At 36.1% G+C, this 15,104-nt stretch overlaps 1 protein-coding gene across 1 annotated transcript in view; it reads right to left on the bottom strand.

The window, feature by feature from the left end:
* Positions 1–8,185, bottom strand: part of LOC106466064 (cyclin N-terminal domain-containing protein 1-like) — a 72,343-nt gene extending 64,158 nt beyond the window's left edge. Inside the window, exon 1 of the mRNA XM_022394016.1 lies at positions 8,041–8,185. The gene's annotated coding sequence lies outside the window, so the exon portion shown is untranslated. The remainder of the gene's footprint in view (positions 1–8,040) is intronic.
* Positions 8,186–15,104: the final 6,919 nt, after the last annotated feature.

The raw sequence follows: 15,104 nt of genomic DNA, 5'->3' as shown, positions 1-15,104 counted from the left end.
CCCCCCCCCCCCCCCCATGCCTGAGATGTATTGAAAAATTGTCTAAATCACCCACCCTTACTGTAAATGTTTTTTATTTGGATATTTCAAAGAAATATATCAACCATGGATTTCAGTCATTTGAGGGATACTCAGAAGTAATCCGATACTATTTGAGGCCATAACATGTTTTCTATCAGAGTCACATAGACACTTTAATTATCAAGTACTGTATCCAGAAGTAGTTTTCTATAAGTAAAGTGGTACCAATGCTTATTTTACATTATGAAATCACTTTCCTTTTCATCAAAATACTGAGTTAACAAAATATTTTGTAAATCTCCTGATTTTCAAATTGTGCAGTTGTACCAGATAATACATGGAGAATCACTGCCAGGTCACAGTCACATTCATCTATATATGATTAGAATCATTGACTAATATCATATTTGAACAAGCTCAATTCATGGTTGAAGCAGTCGTTATGACCGGCAACTGGTTCTTAAGCAAATCACTACACCAAATAGTGGTATACTCCACTGCCATATGGCTTAACATTGCTACAGAGGAAATGGCTTAAACTCCCACATGGTATCCAAGGTTGGGATATTCAATGAACAGTAACCCCATGTGGTAAGACAATATTGTTTGTCTGTCTGCATTGCAGCCCATGACAATACAGTACAATAAAGCCATCTCTTACACCATTGTGATCTAACCTGCAATGATCTTTTACAGGTGTTTGAAGTTCACAAACCACTTCATTGAAGCATAGTCCATCTGAATGGTGAACTTTCTACAATACAGGTAGTGTCAGTAGTGTTTGAAATAGACCAGAAATGCAAGCAGTTTTCTTTGTCATGCAGTATCTACATTTAGAAGATGTGAACACATGACATATGTTCCATTCCACCATGCAACAGCAATAACACTCTTTCAGTTCCATTATCACTGATCACTATCCACCAGGAAATAACAGCCTTCACATGGATATGCCAATACCGGAATTTCAAATAAAGCATGTTTAGTGACAGAAATATTTTAACACATTCCTCAGCTCATCTCAAATGCACCTCAGCTTCAGCAAGATCAAACCTTCAGGCACAAGCTGTAAGCTGTCTTCAGCTCTTTCCCAAATCAGTGGATACGCTCAACTTGGGTTCCATTATATTCCTGAGTTGAGGTGGAAGCATCTACAAATATCTGTCTACCTTCCTGTAATGCTGTTGAGTTGGGACTAATATATAGTCTCACCTACTTTACTGCATAGCAGGATACAGTCAGTTCACTTTAATGTGCCAGTTCCCTATACCCAAAGCAAATACTTTGGTTCACCTTTCCATAGCAATATCTGGCCAGAGACATCATTGGCATTGAACTTGACTCAAAAATTATGGCAAAGCCCAAGAAGATGTGCCCACTTACTGAGAGCCAGTAGGGTTGTATCTCGACACTAGGATGCACTCATTTTGGAACAGTGTTTGATCCAAGGTACAGCCACTTCTGTTGCCACTGCAAAATTCTTCCTTTCTTATGACTTATTTAAAGTTATTACTTCAAACCTCATTACAGCAGAAACTACTTCCACCAGAATGAGGTATCTGATACATATGTAATGTTTCATTGGCATCACTAGATAACTTCTGTGGTTGTGGCATATAGCTTTCTCCCATGCTGAGATACCCTAATGTTGAAAAAATCAAACATGTGGTATCGCAGATATAATTAATGGTTCCTGCAGTTGTTTGAGCATTAGATCCTCGCCCCTGGTTGGCGAATTGATGAATTTCCAAGGAGAGCCCATCAATCAGCTCTGCACAATCTCAGGTCTCTCCATGATGGATGGTTGGCCTAGCAATATGTCCTCAAAGACAGATATTTTTGACTGCACCGTACTTCAACATCTTCACCAACTAATGTCTATTATCTCTCCTGCCATTAAAACAGCAGAAGCTGATGAACATCTTCCAACAGTGAAACCTCCAGTCTCACTCAGGTGAACTCGAGCTAAGCTGGGGTAAGCTACTTTGGTTGGAAGTGTGTAGCAGTCCTGTAAAGACCCCATTCAAACCTTTACTTGCCAGACTGTACTTTATCTTTGGCCATCAGGTGGACCTTTAGAGGGAGAGCTTTGTCAGCCATTATGGGTGAACCAGATTCCAGCAGGTCTCCTTCCCGAGTCTGTGCCCACAATGAGAAAGAAGGTATAAACCTTTGTAACATTGGCAAAAGTACAACATCCAGGATTAAACTTCTCTGAGATATGATTAATCTCTGACAGCCATCAACCCTCAAGTATGAAGCATTAAATATAATAATGCAAGAGTTTAGACGAGAAGAGGGAAATGCACTCATCAGAAGAAAGACAAAGAACTGAGCAAAAATATGGCACCAAAGTTTCTCCTGCCTACCAACTCTAGTATTCTATAGTGCACTGAGTTCCCTTAAGAGTAACTAGGTAGAATAAAAAATAATATAAATTTTAAAAAAATGTTATGCAGAGTTAAACTGTATTCTTTGATCTAACTGCTGAAGAATGAAAGATTGTTTACAGAGTATGGTAATGTGAAATATTCTTTATTCAAAACAAATCAATCAAATTGACTAGCATCTTTACTGGAGGCTTGGGAACTCTCAATGGAGAGCCAAATCTCTGTCATGAATTGTAGAACTCTTTAAGAACTTTTTGAAACTGAAAAAATACCAGCATTATATGCATAAGAACATTCTTTTGTATGGCATATATGCTGCACACATACATTTTGGTTATTACCAATGAAAACTGAAAGTGGTTGCAACCTCAAAGTATCACTTAACTTGCTAGTAGTAAAGATTGCTGTTTAATTCTACATAGTATGTTCAACTTTACAGAAATCTTCTCATGATTAAGCACATATAGTATCATAGATGAATGATTCAGAACAACAGGTAAATAGGGTGAAAGGAACTTAGCTAATTCTTTGACTATCATTAAGTTGAAAGTTCATGCACTTATATATAAACAAGGAGTAGAAAATGTAACATGCCTAAATACTACATCTATATTGGATTAAAACTGAGTTTCATCTATAAAATTATAAGATTTGCTTCTGTATTTGCAAGGTCTGTAGACTAGTACATTTTCGTGCTGAAGAATATGTAGAAGTTCATGAACATAACAATCTGTGTGAGTAGGCTTTATAAAAGCACAAGTGGCAAATTCCAAATTGAAAATATCTTATCAATAAGAAAAGAAAGAAAAGAATTAGAAAATAGATATTCATTTTTCTTTGTTTTTTAGTAAACAGAATTGTAGTGTGAAGGTTGTTAAAAGAAATTTAAAAATTAGAAGCTTAATCTACTTAAGTGTCTATTAAAGTATATATATAATCTACATATCCAACTCGAAACAATGGAATTTATAAAGCAGTTATTTGCAATGTTTTTAGGTTTAATCATAAAAACAACATAAAACCAAAATATTATGACATTCCATACCCATATCAACAATCTGCCAAGATTTTTATCAATGGATTGAGAGTAAGTTATATTTCTACAACACTTCCAAAGTAAAATGATAGTATTAGAGAGGTATGTCATAACCATATGTTATCTGCATCAATTTTCATTCTCATTATAATCTGCAAAGTTATATTAAATCTCAGCTCATACAGAGGGTTAAATACCTTATATTAAAATGGGTTTGGGGCCTAACTACACTGTTACAGTCTGTGTAACCACCTCCAATCATGCTCTGTCTGACAATCATACATCTTTACAATAACACTGAAGCATAGTTGTTATTGTAAAAGCCTCTGTCTTAAGGCTATCATGCTCAAATCAACTACTTACATACTAAATATTCACTGCAGACATACAACCATATTACCATATGTAAAGTTTTGTTGTTGTTTTTTTTCTCAGAGAACAATTATAGATGTTTCACATGTAAAAATCAGAAGAAAATATCTCCATGGCACTACACCTGTATGTGTTTAAATTATGTTAGTAAGGATTCACACAACAGGTATATATTTCTCTCTTAGTGTTAATGTTGTTCTATGAATTTTAGCTATCGTTGACAGTTTAATGGCAGTTAATATTATAGAACACTCTTGCAGAAATTCTGGCAATTCTGCAGCAGATGAAGAGGCATAAATCAGATATACTAGTGGCATAACTTCACGTCATAACATTAACATGTTTGGAGAACAGTCACCATCATACATGGCAGTTAGTCAACCCAGTTAATTTGATATAAGCCCATAAGTTTACAAATTATACATTTTACAACGTGAATGACCTACTCAATCAAACCATCAGACTGGGAATGATAATGTAAAGTAGGAGTTTTCACCACATCCAGTACCTTACACAACTTGGCAAACAGCTGACTGTTAGTTTGCTTCTTCATCAGTATATATCTCCTCTGGTGCTCTAATATGAATTATACACTTTTCTAAGGTATTGATTAGTGTATATGCTTCAACCCTCTTAGTGAAGTAATTGGTTTAGGATTCAGGAGATTACTTTGGCAAAATATATAGGTAAGAACCAACTTCAAGATGACGAAATAAGCTCAAATAATTTGTTGGAAACAGTAGAAAGATGGTCAAAAAGAAAGTGACAGAAAATTAAAAGAATACCAAGAATAAAGAGAAAGAAAATTGAAAGAAGAAAGGAATTACAGGACATAGGTATTAAAATTACACATGGACTGCAAACGTACATCAGTTTGATAGAAAATGTACCAACTTAAGTTTAAACAAATCTATATAAAATGTAAATTGAAACTAAAAAACCCATAGAAAGTGTCCAGAATTATTACAACAAGAAGACTGATGAAGTATAGAAAATTGATAACAACGAGATAAGAGGATTACTGAAAGATAACAATAACAAAACAGAAAAAACAACAGGAAGTGTAGAGAAAGGCATTAGTGAAGTAAAAAATTAAACATCAGTGACAAAAAAACACTTAAAATTTGAATTAACAAATATGAGGATCAGACCACATGCACCTCTCTCTGTATCTGCATAAGATTCTAGCTTCAAAAACCATTGTAATATGGAATATGAAATATAGAATATGATAACCCATCCAACCTACACCTGTTATCATTATTGTTTTGCCACCTGTGGCTACAGGATCTTCCTGGACTACTCCAGCTACACCATTGCTTCATCAAGTTGCAGAATACAGTAAACCAGTCATAAAATAATACCCAAGCAAGAAATCAAGAGACTATGATGAGAGGCATATGAGGCACAGTTTGAAATTATTTTCTAAGTGAATGGATGGGAAAGTACCTTGCCCAATGACAAATATCGACTTTCCCCTGTGACTTGGGACTGGGGGAAGTTGCATGGGGGAGAACACCAGAGGTACTTGGACCATATTATATCATATAATCATACAGAATTAGGTCCCACACTAAGTGACAGTAACATGGATTAGCGTGACTAAAATCAGCAGGTGTGAACCAGGTGTAAAGGGAGGTACACCTCTGGTGCTGTCATTTTTTGCAGTTTAGAATGGCCTTGAAGAAATGGTATAAATAGACACCACCAAGCAAGGTTTGTGGAAAATCCTATCTCAACAGTGAGAACTGAGCAGGGAGATATGGACTTAACATTTTCTGACACCCCTACTCAATGTGGATTTTGGGTAAGTATACCAAGTGAAGCAACATTAGCCACAAGTTAGGTTCCATTGACATAAAGTAATGGACATAGAAATCTAAGAATGACGAGGACTGAGCAGGAGAAAGAATGAAGAAAAAATAAGAATACTCATCTCATGAGAGCCTCTCGGTAGACTGGAGAATGGCGACCAGAGGGAGGCAAAAGCCAGAAACATAAGAAACCACCATTTAATGTAGGTATTGTAATACAAGCTTGTTAAGTGTCATCCACATCCCAGTCTGTTGGATCTCATCCAAGGGATAATGTTAATGAGTGAGAAGAGAAACTGTGTGATGATTAAACTAATGGAAGATGATGTGATAAAGTGTATGAGCATCCTCACCCAAAGAAAAATACACCAACTGAATGAGTTGATGAACCAATCTGCTTAAAGTCAAAGGTGAGAAGTCATGAGACAAGGAGGTATCCCATGGTAAGAACAGGCAATGGTGGTTTCCCCAGAAGGGAAAATTCAAGCAAGATAACATGAACAGCCCAAATTAGACACAAAAGATGGAAAGTTGGGATTATTGTATAAAGAAGAAATAGGAGGGAGAGTGCTTGGAAAAAACATCCAATCACCCTCCCAGGCATGCCAAGTCTTTAGAAGAAAGGAGTGGTCCAGAAATAAAATCAGTTGATCCCTGTAATAAAGAGTACAGTACTCATCTAATGCATAAATGTCTGAGAGGCATCACCTACAAACAAGCAGGAGAAAATATATCTTTAGGGACAGATGACATAAGGAACAGGAGGCCAAAGGTTCAAATGGAACTAGTGAGAGCTTGAGGAGCAATGCAGAGGTTCCAGTCTGGAAGAAGGACCAGCAAGGGGGATGACTGATGTGAAAAGCCCAAAAAAGGTCTTTCAGGATCAGAGAATGAAAGGGAGACAGACTGGGTAAGAGACAATACATAGTGAACAAAGCTGCTTTATACCTGGTGATCATCAACACAGATAAGCCCTATCAAAAAGCCAGGTAAAAAAGCAAATATAATGGGGCAGAGTAGGATAACCCAGTGGAAGAGAGTAGCAAAGGGACCAGTAAAAGTGAACAATCCATTACCACTGATAGAGAGCCAGTGTGAAAGGCCAGCAAGAACAAAACATAAAATGGGATACTTTGTGTGAAAAGACAGATAATTGTGCAAGGAATCAGACAATTTACACATAAGAAGATGAAGGTGCAACACTTCAATGTGAAAGATGGATGTATTTGGCTGATGTAGATGATACCACCAAGAAAGAAGTGAAAGAGGTTCCCTAGATGTCAAAGGACATAAGAAAAGAAACTTTGACTAAGCCAGCCAAAGAGGATCAATCAGAAGGACCCAGCAAAATTTGAAACAAATCAGAGACAAGACACAGAGGAAAAGGTGAAGAGGAGGGCAGGCATAAAGAAAGAGTTTGGACCAATTCTCGCTCAGAGCATTGACAGTCAGAGCTGCAGAGTTCAGGACTGGAGACCAAAAGAGAGAAAGTTTGGCAATGAAGGGAGCTGCAACAACATTGTCTACAGGACACCTCAAGTGGGAACAAATCCAGTCAAACACCAAAGGATAAAGAGACCACTCCATGGTAATGATCTTGTCCAAACAGGACAAGTTATCTGCTGCCAGGTTCAAAGCCCTCATGAAATGACAGTCCAATAACTGAATTTGATCATTTTGAGACCAAAATAGAATTTCTAAAGTGGAAAAGCAAAGGCCCAGAGAACGAGTGTCACCCTGATAATTGATGTGAGATATAACTGTGGAATTGTCTGAATGAATCGTCACCAAATGGCCCATGAACTGAAACTGAAGACGTTGGCAAGCCTGGTAAACAGCTAACATTTCCAAAACACTGTTTGTGGGAACTGCTCCTCTGAAGTCCAAACCCCGGAGATGGTGGAAATGTTCAGAACTATTACAAATTTGGAAATAGAAATATGAGTATAGATGGAGGTTAGGACAAGGAGGGAAGAAGAATACCCATAGTTGTGTTGGGAAAATTGTCACCACAACATAATAGGGGTCATTATCCTTGAGCCTCCAAGAGAAGATTAATCATAGACAAATAGTGAAGGAGCTGCATGATAGTAAAATGAAGATGAGCAGATTTGGGACAAGTAAGAAACAAAGTGAATGAAAGGGAGCACCCCAAGCAGAAAGGAGAGCTTTTAGAGACTCTGGTTCCAGAAGAGAAGAAGAAACATGACCAAAATCCGTAGAAAAAGTCATGAAGGTGAAGAAGTCAAGGCTGATGTGGAACAACACGTATTTGGGACAGACAGAAATCAGAATTAATATGAGTGTCTATGGAAGAAAGAAAAAAAGAAAGTCAGAAGATGACGGCTCATAAAGCAAACATCCTTAGACTCATTAAAAACTACTGGAGAAAGAGAATGTCACATACCTGAGTAATCAGGATTGCAAAGGAAGAAGGTTCCTCATCAGGAAGAAAAGAATCAGAAGCAAAGGCAGGTAGTGGGAAGAGCTGGTCAAGATCGTCATGTGATGAGGCAGGCTCAGCTGAATCAATAGAAACAGAATGATGAGGGACCTAAATTAAAGATGAATGAGGCAGAATAGTACCAACCACCAGATGCACAATGGTGGTAGCATCATTGAAAGACAATTATTCTAGTTGCCTTGGTCTCCATGGAGACAGCAGGAGAAGAATCCTGAAGTTGAGTGCCACAAAGTGGACCTGAGGATTCATGAGCAAGATCACACCACAAATTAATAAAAACATTTTATTATTGTAAACTGCAGTTACAAGTTAGTTAAAGACACATGGGTAGTCATAGTCCCCATAAATGACTAAAACAAACAAAATGAGTAAGACAAAGAATTAATAACTCCTGGTAAAAGATCAAACTGTTATGTAAATCCTGCAAAGGGCTAAAAAATCACAAGAAATATGTCTAAATACTAGTAGTACCAAGGAAATAATGAGCCTTTTTTCAAATACTAGTGCTTATAGGGATTACTGCATGGAGAATATGTCTCTTCTAGTGGAAGGCTATAGTCTGATGATTTCAATATAGGATAGCACAATACATGTTGACATGTAGGAGTGGGAGCTTTGTTGAAGTCTTGTGGCAAGCACAGTATATTACAAAGCAGAGTGCAGGAGATAATAGCTCTTTATGATGGAGAGTGGTGAGCAGTATTTCTGAAGACATAATCTTTAAACTTCCAGAAAGGCTTGGTTGTTACCAGTAATGATGATAGGAATGAAAAGAGTTACTCCAGTTTTGTGTGCACCTAAGGCAAGTGAACAATAATGAGCATTGGCAAATTTCCATAATGATACTTTTATGAGTGCTTTGATGCACTGGAAAAATTCCAGCATTAACTAGAGTCTAATCCCATTTCAGATATACTAAGCAATGTGCAATGTCATTCCAGTCATTAAAATGTACCTTGCTTAACAGTATAAATCTAATTATATTTATTAATTTTTGTTTTATTGACTTTTGAACTGTGTCTGACTAAAAATAAGCCAATAGAAGTTGAAAATTACATGGCGCACATGCATCGACACGACTTTATCGAACAGCGTAATGCAGAAGCTGCAGGCGTGTATACCTCATGAAGGTTTTTTATTATTTTTATATCATTATCTTACCTAACAACTTTCAATTTTTATGATTTCAATTACTTTTATAATAATAAACAAGGAAGACAAATGAAAAATACAAAACCTTGTAATTTAATAACAAACATTTTTATTTTCAGCAAAGCTTTATAATATATTTGTTATTTTTTATACTGTAAAATTATACTTATTTCTCCAGGTTGTAGGTAAGTAATCAAAGTATAACGAAAATAAAATGTATTGTATTGTTAGTAGTGATTACAAAATCTCAAAGTACTTATGGTCAGAGTTTACACTCTCTCCTTTTCCCACTTATTTTCTGTAGTTATTTTACTGCTAGTAGATGAGTTACAAATTAGAAGAAACAAAATGAATAGTACTCTGTTCTTTTCAGTGTGGACAGTAAAGTTCCAAGTTAATCTCCTGAGAGTTTCTTCTAATCTTTTTTACACCTATTTCCTATTGTTATTCTGCTGTTAGTGGCAGAAGTATAAACCTGCCAAATATAAAGCAATGAATAACCATTCCTGTTAGGTGTTACTGTACTTTGAGTACTTTGACACCATCAATATCAAATGAGTTCATGCAGTGCAATTAGTAGAATTTTCCCTGCATGCATGGAGTAGTTATTGAGTAAATGCTCAAGTAGTAACAGATAAGGTAGCATATTATTGAACAAACATGCACAAGCTGTTATTGTGGTCTGTATAATTTGTTTTGAGCATTTCTTTGTCAAACACACAAACACCTTTTTTTATAAAAGGGTGTGCTTTTGGTATTATATTTTTTCGAAACAGATCAATGCTTTGTTCAACAATTTCTCTGTACTTGAGTAAGGATGCACGTTATGATAATATAATAATAGGTAGGCAAACAACGATTTATAAGTATAAGGCAAAGATTTACTGAAACCTGAAATCTGGTTAAGATACGTAGATGATATTTTCAGTATATGGTGACATGGGAAAGAGACGCTACTCAATTTCATTGAATTCCTAAACACATTAAGACCAAATGTCATAATTTTTTATAAGAAATAGCATCCAACACTTGTCTTCCATTTTAAGATGTGAATGTAAAAAGAGAAAATAGTAAAGTTATCACCAGTATATATATAAGAAACCCCATTCCTTCACCTTGCAGCCACACATAAGATCGAATTACCACCTACCACAGAAAATATCCTTCTATTTCACCCACGTAAATCAAGATATACAATTTTGCACCCATAATAAAGACTTACTTATTACTAAAGAACATAGCACAATCTAGAGGTTACATCCCCAATATCATAGATAGGGCTTGAATCAAACATCAAAACCTCTAAACCTTTTGCCTATCAGCATCACAAAAAATATAACAAATTTGTTTTATTCCCTTTTGTGCCAGAAATTGCTAACGAAATTATTAGCCTTTTTAATAAAAATAATTTAAAAACTGTATTCAAACCTTCACATAAAATTATCATTTTACTACTTAACCTGAAAAAATACCAAATAAAAGAACAAAAACAGGGCATATACACTATTCCATGTGAATGGGAAAGAAATACATAGGACAAACGTCACATTCCTTAGAAATAAGATGCAAAGAACACCAAGGTCCTGCATAGAGGTGAATCTCAGATATCTGCTTTAACATATCATCAATATGAAATAGGTCACAAAATACTTTGAGATGAAATACTCCTCGGACACCAACCCAAAACTAAAAAAGAAAGTGTTTAGGAACTACAGAAATCATCAAAGCGAGTTATATCTCACTAAACCATGATAATGACCTTAGTAACATCAGCTGTATTTGGCAAGGTCTATTCACCATTCATACTCTTGACCAGATTTAACCTTTACATATATTCTGTTACCTGCTGACACAATTTCCATCATATTTAAGCCCTGTGTTCTTTGTAACAAAATACAAACCTTGTATTACTTAGTACTGATCACACCTGAAGAAGATAGACATATGTCCTGTCAAAATATATGATATGTTCAACTATCAATAAAACTTTCCCTTATGCTTATAAATCATTGTTTTCCTACCTATTATTAATTTTTCTGTACTTGGTATAGAGCCATGCCTTGTCACATGCAAGAAGTTAAGGGCATCAAATTGTTCAACTGTCAAGAAATGGTATGAAGCAAATGGACATTGCCAGAACAGTAGGGTACCCCTAGGATACTCTATCCAGAATCCTGAAACGTCAATGAACTACAGGAAACATTGTTCCAGGAAAATAGTGCTCAATATGACCGTGTTTTGATCAGGTTAACATGTCAAGGTCAAAAGAAGTCTTGCAACATCTTATGACAGGAATGGCATAAACACATTCATTCCAGTGTATCAAGATTGATCAAACAAGGTTATTTTGCAAGAAGTTCTCTCTGTAAACCGATATTTACCAGAATTCACAGTCATGTTACTTGGGCAAGACAGCATGCCAACTTACAGTTGGACACTGGCTACATGTCATCTTTTCAGATGAGTCGTGTTTCCAGTATGTTAAAGCTGGTGGTAAAATTTGTGTTTGTCATTTGTCTGGTGAACAGATAAGGGAAGAATGTCTTTCCCACAGGGAACACACAAGCAGTGGTGCAGTATTCATCATGGTGGAAAAATTGATCTTCATATCCTCCCGGGAAACGTCAATGGCATCTCCTACAGGCATCTCATGAAGACGATATTTCTCCCATATGCTAGGGCAAGGTTTGGCAATAACTTTCTGTTCCAGGATGACAATACCACTGCCCACAGTACACATACTGTACAGGATTATCTTAATAAGGAGGATGTCACAAGATTCCAATTGCTAGCAAAGGCTACACACTGTAATCCCATTGAGAACTATTCGGCAAAACTGAGCCAGAAAATTGATAATCATGACCCTGAACCAGTGCTTTCTAGTGACAATTTGGGATGAAATCATGGTGGATTACATCAATAACCTCACTGACAGCATGTCACGTTGCCTTGCAGAGGTTATTAGAGTACAAAGAGAACCAATCAAGTTTTGAATGTTTAATATGAAGTGATATAAAGTTACAGATGTTAATTGTAAGAATTTGATGTTATAATGGTCATTATATATGTTTCGGTAAGGTTTTGTTGTGACAAGTGAAATGCTGAATTACACATCTTTCTACAGGTGTCTGATAAAATTGTTTGCTTTTCTGATAAATCCTTCACCATGTGCATAGAACCTGTCTAATTATACAAATTAAATATGTTTGATGTAACATGCATTTCTCAGTTTGACTGCCCTAAATGTATTTGTATTCCATCTTAAAATACAAGGCTGCTGTGGTATGTTTCTCATCAACATAAACAGCTAAATGTTTCATGGGCACTACAAGTCTGGAAGTCTTAAATTCAAATCAGACTTCCCTAGTGGGTTAAAGTGCAGACCCAACAACTTTGAGACAAGAGTTTGCCAACTGCTTAGTTACTCAGGTTCAAGATATTCCAAACATCTAGAGCTGGACCATTTAAGTTGTTCAGCATATGCTGACTCTTGATCCAGTAAGTAGTTACCTGGTTGAACCAATTGAAATACAACCAAAATTTTCATTTCCTTAACCGGTACAATATGGAAGTGAGATTTGCTTTTTCTTGCTATAACATATACATTGTAGCCAGAGAAACTTTATATAATTAATGCATTTGACAAAAATATAACACTGATACTTTTCTCTCTTTATGAAAAGGCTACTGGCTAATATGATGTTCATCATATTCGGTGTCTCTTAGATATTGAGTCACTTGGATATTGTAGATATTTTATTTCTAAAATAATGAAACTTTCGGAATATGGTGATTGGTGAATATGAACCTGTTTCTCTAATATTATAATAAGAAACACTTTCTGAATAAAATACTAACCACAAATTAGAAAGTGAATGTCAATGAGAAAATTGCCTGAAAAAAAAGAAACTGTGTGAAAACAAAAATAGCTTCATTGCTATTTTAGCTGAAACAGAAAGGGGTTAATTTAAAAAAAACATGTCAAATAATATACTTCAGTCCACACTTCCTTCAATAAACAAAGTCTAAAAATAAAATCTGTTCCGCGATTTAGGCCTACACACCACTCTTAAGTTCCTACCAAGCACAACTTTACAATTAGTTTGATTTTAAATCACTTTCAAAATATAAATATAGAAAAGGCAATAAATACATATATATATCTTACTTTTTAACACACATTTTAACACTTTCTTGTTCAGTAACAAACTGAAATCAAATTACAGATAATAAGCCCACAACACCCAAGCGCTAAAATTAAAAATAAGGAATATTAGGCCTAACAAACCAGAACAAAGCAACTGACCTAAGCTCGTCTGACAGCCACAAAAGTCATCGAAAAACAAATAGACTTAGGCCTATCAGTTGCAGAGTCACCAGTTAAAATTGTGAACATTCATACAGAAATGAAAAACAAATATATAATATAACATCTAAATTAATAACAAAATAATGTAACACGTAATTATAATGTATTATCGAACATGTGAGATACACTAATAAGTTGTTTTTGCATCCAGTAAGCCTACAAAATACATTCAACTAGCAAAAGAAATGAAAAAAAACAATATTGTTACGACAGTGGGGGGGGGGGGGGTCATGTGACGAGTATTCTAGAAGATTCGCTAGTGTGTTGCGACAGCGGGGGTCAGTTACGCTGGTGGCGCGTGTTGAGAGTCTTAGAAGTTTCTAGAACAGGCAGTATTATCGTATATAAGTGCGCTAGAAAGTGAGATAGGGAGTCGGAGTCGAAGCAGGCAGAGAGAAAGAAAGACAGCGATTACGGTCGGCGGGAACCGAGGATAGCAGACACAGAGATCAGAACTATAGTGGGAGGGGACGGACAGTTAAGTCAAAGCGCGATAGAAAGTGAGTGAATTGTTGTGAACTACAGTGTGTGTGTGTAACTGTGAAAATTAAGTACGTTACAAAGTTGTATTGAGGAAGAATAAACAAGTTTTATAAAGAAAGGACTTGTGTCGTAGAAGAATTAACAAACAAACATACAGAGACGTAACAAATTGGTGTCAGAAGTGGGATAGAAAATAAAAAAAGAAGAAGAGGATGGAAACGAGAGGCGGCAAATCAAACTACAGCATAGCAGACTTGATGGCAGCAATACAAGAACAGCAAAAGAAACAAGAAAAACGAGAAAGTAAACAAGAAGAGAGACAACAGCAGTTGCAAGAAAACCTGCAACAGTGGCAGCTCGAACAGCAAAATAAACAAGAGAAATTACCGCATTTGTTGGAGGAAAAAGAAAAGAAACAAGAAGAGAGACAACAGCAGTTGCAAGAAAACCTGCAACAGTGGCAGCTGGAACAACATAATAAACAAGAAAGATTACAGCAGTTGTTGGACGAAAAAGAAAAGAAACAAGAAGAGAAATTACAGCAGTGGCAAGAAAACCTGCAACAGTGGTAGCTCGAACAGCAAAATAAACAAGAAGATAAATTACAGCAGTTGTTGGAGGAGAAATAATATAAACAAGAAGAGAGACTACAGCAGTGGCAACTGGAACAAGAAAGGAAACAAGAAGTACAAATGGAAAACATTAGTAAATTTAAAAGCGAATTAGATACGTTAAAGGACGATATATTGTCTTTTACACAAGGAGGATACATTGACCATCGACTTAATCAGCCCCAGACAATGACAAGCCCTATCCAGACCCTGCAGCTAAACCCTAATGCAGACATATTCAGTCCCGTTAGAAGTCATATCCCAGATATGAATGTCAGTACCAGGAGTGATCCAGTACGAAGGCAGCCACAGGAATACGATGAGAAAGCACCGTGGGAAGCATATAGAGCACGGTTTGAGCTACTGGCAGAGATGAATGGATGGACAGAGGA

This window comes from Limulus polyphemus, unplaced genomic scaffold (genome assembly GCF_000517525.1).
Source record: "Limulus polyphemus unplaced genomic scaffold, Limulus_polyphemus-2.1.2 Scaffold2139, whole genome shotgun sequence".
In the NCBI taxonomy this organism is placed as follows: domain Eukaryota; kingdom Metazoa; phylum Arthropoda; class Merostomata; order Xiphosura; family Limulidae; genus Limulus; species Limulus polyphemus.
The sequence above is the reverse complement of the archived record's forward strand: the minus strand, read 5'-3'. Positions and strand labels throughout refer to the sequence as shown.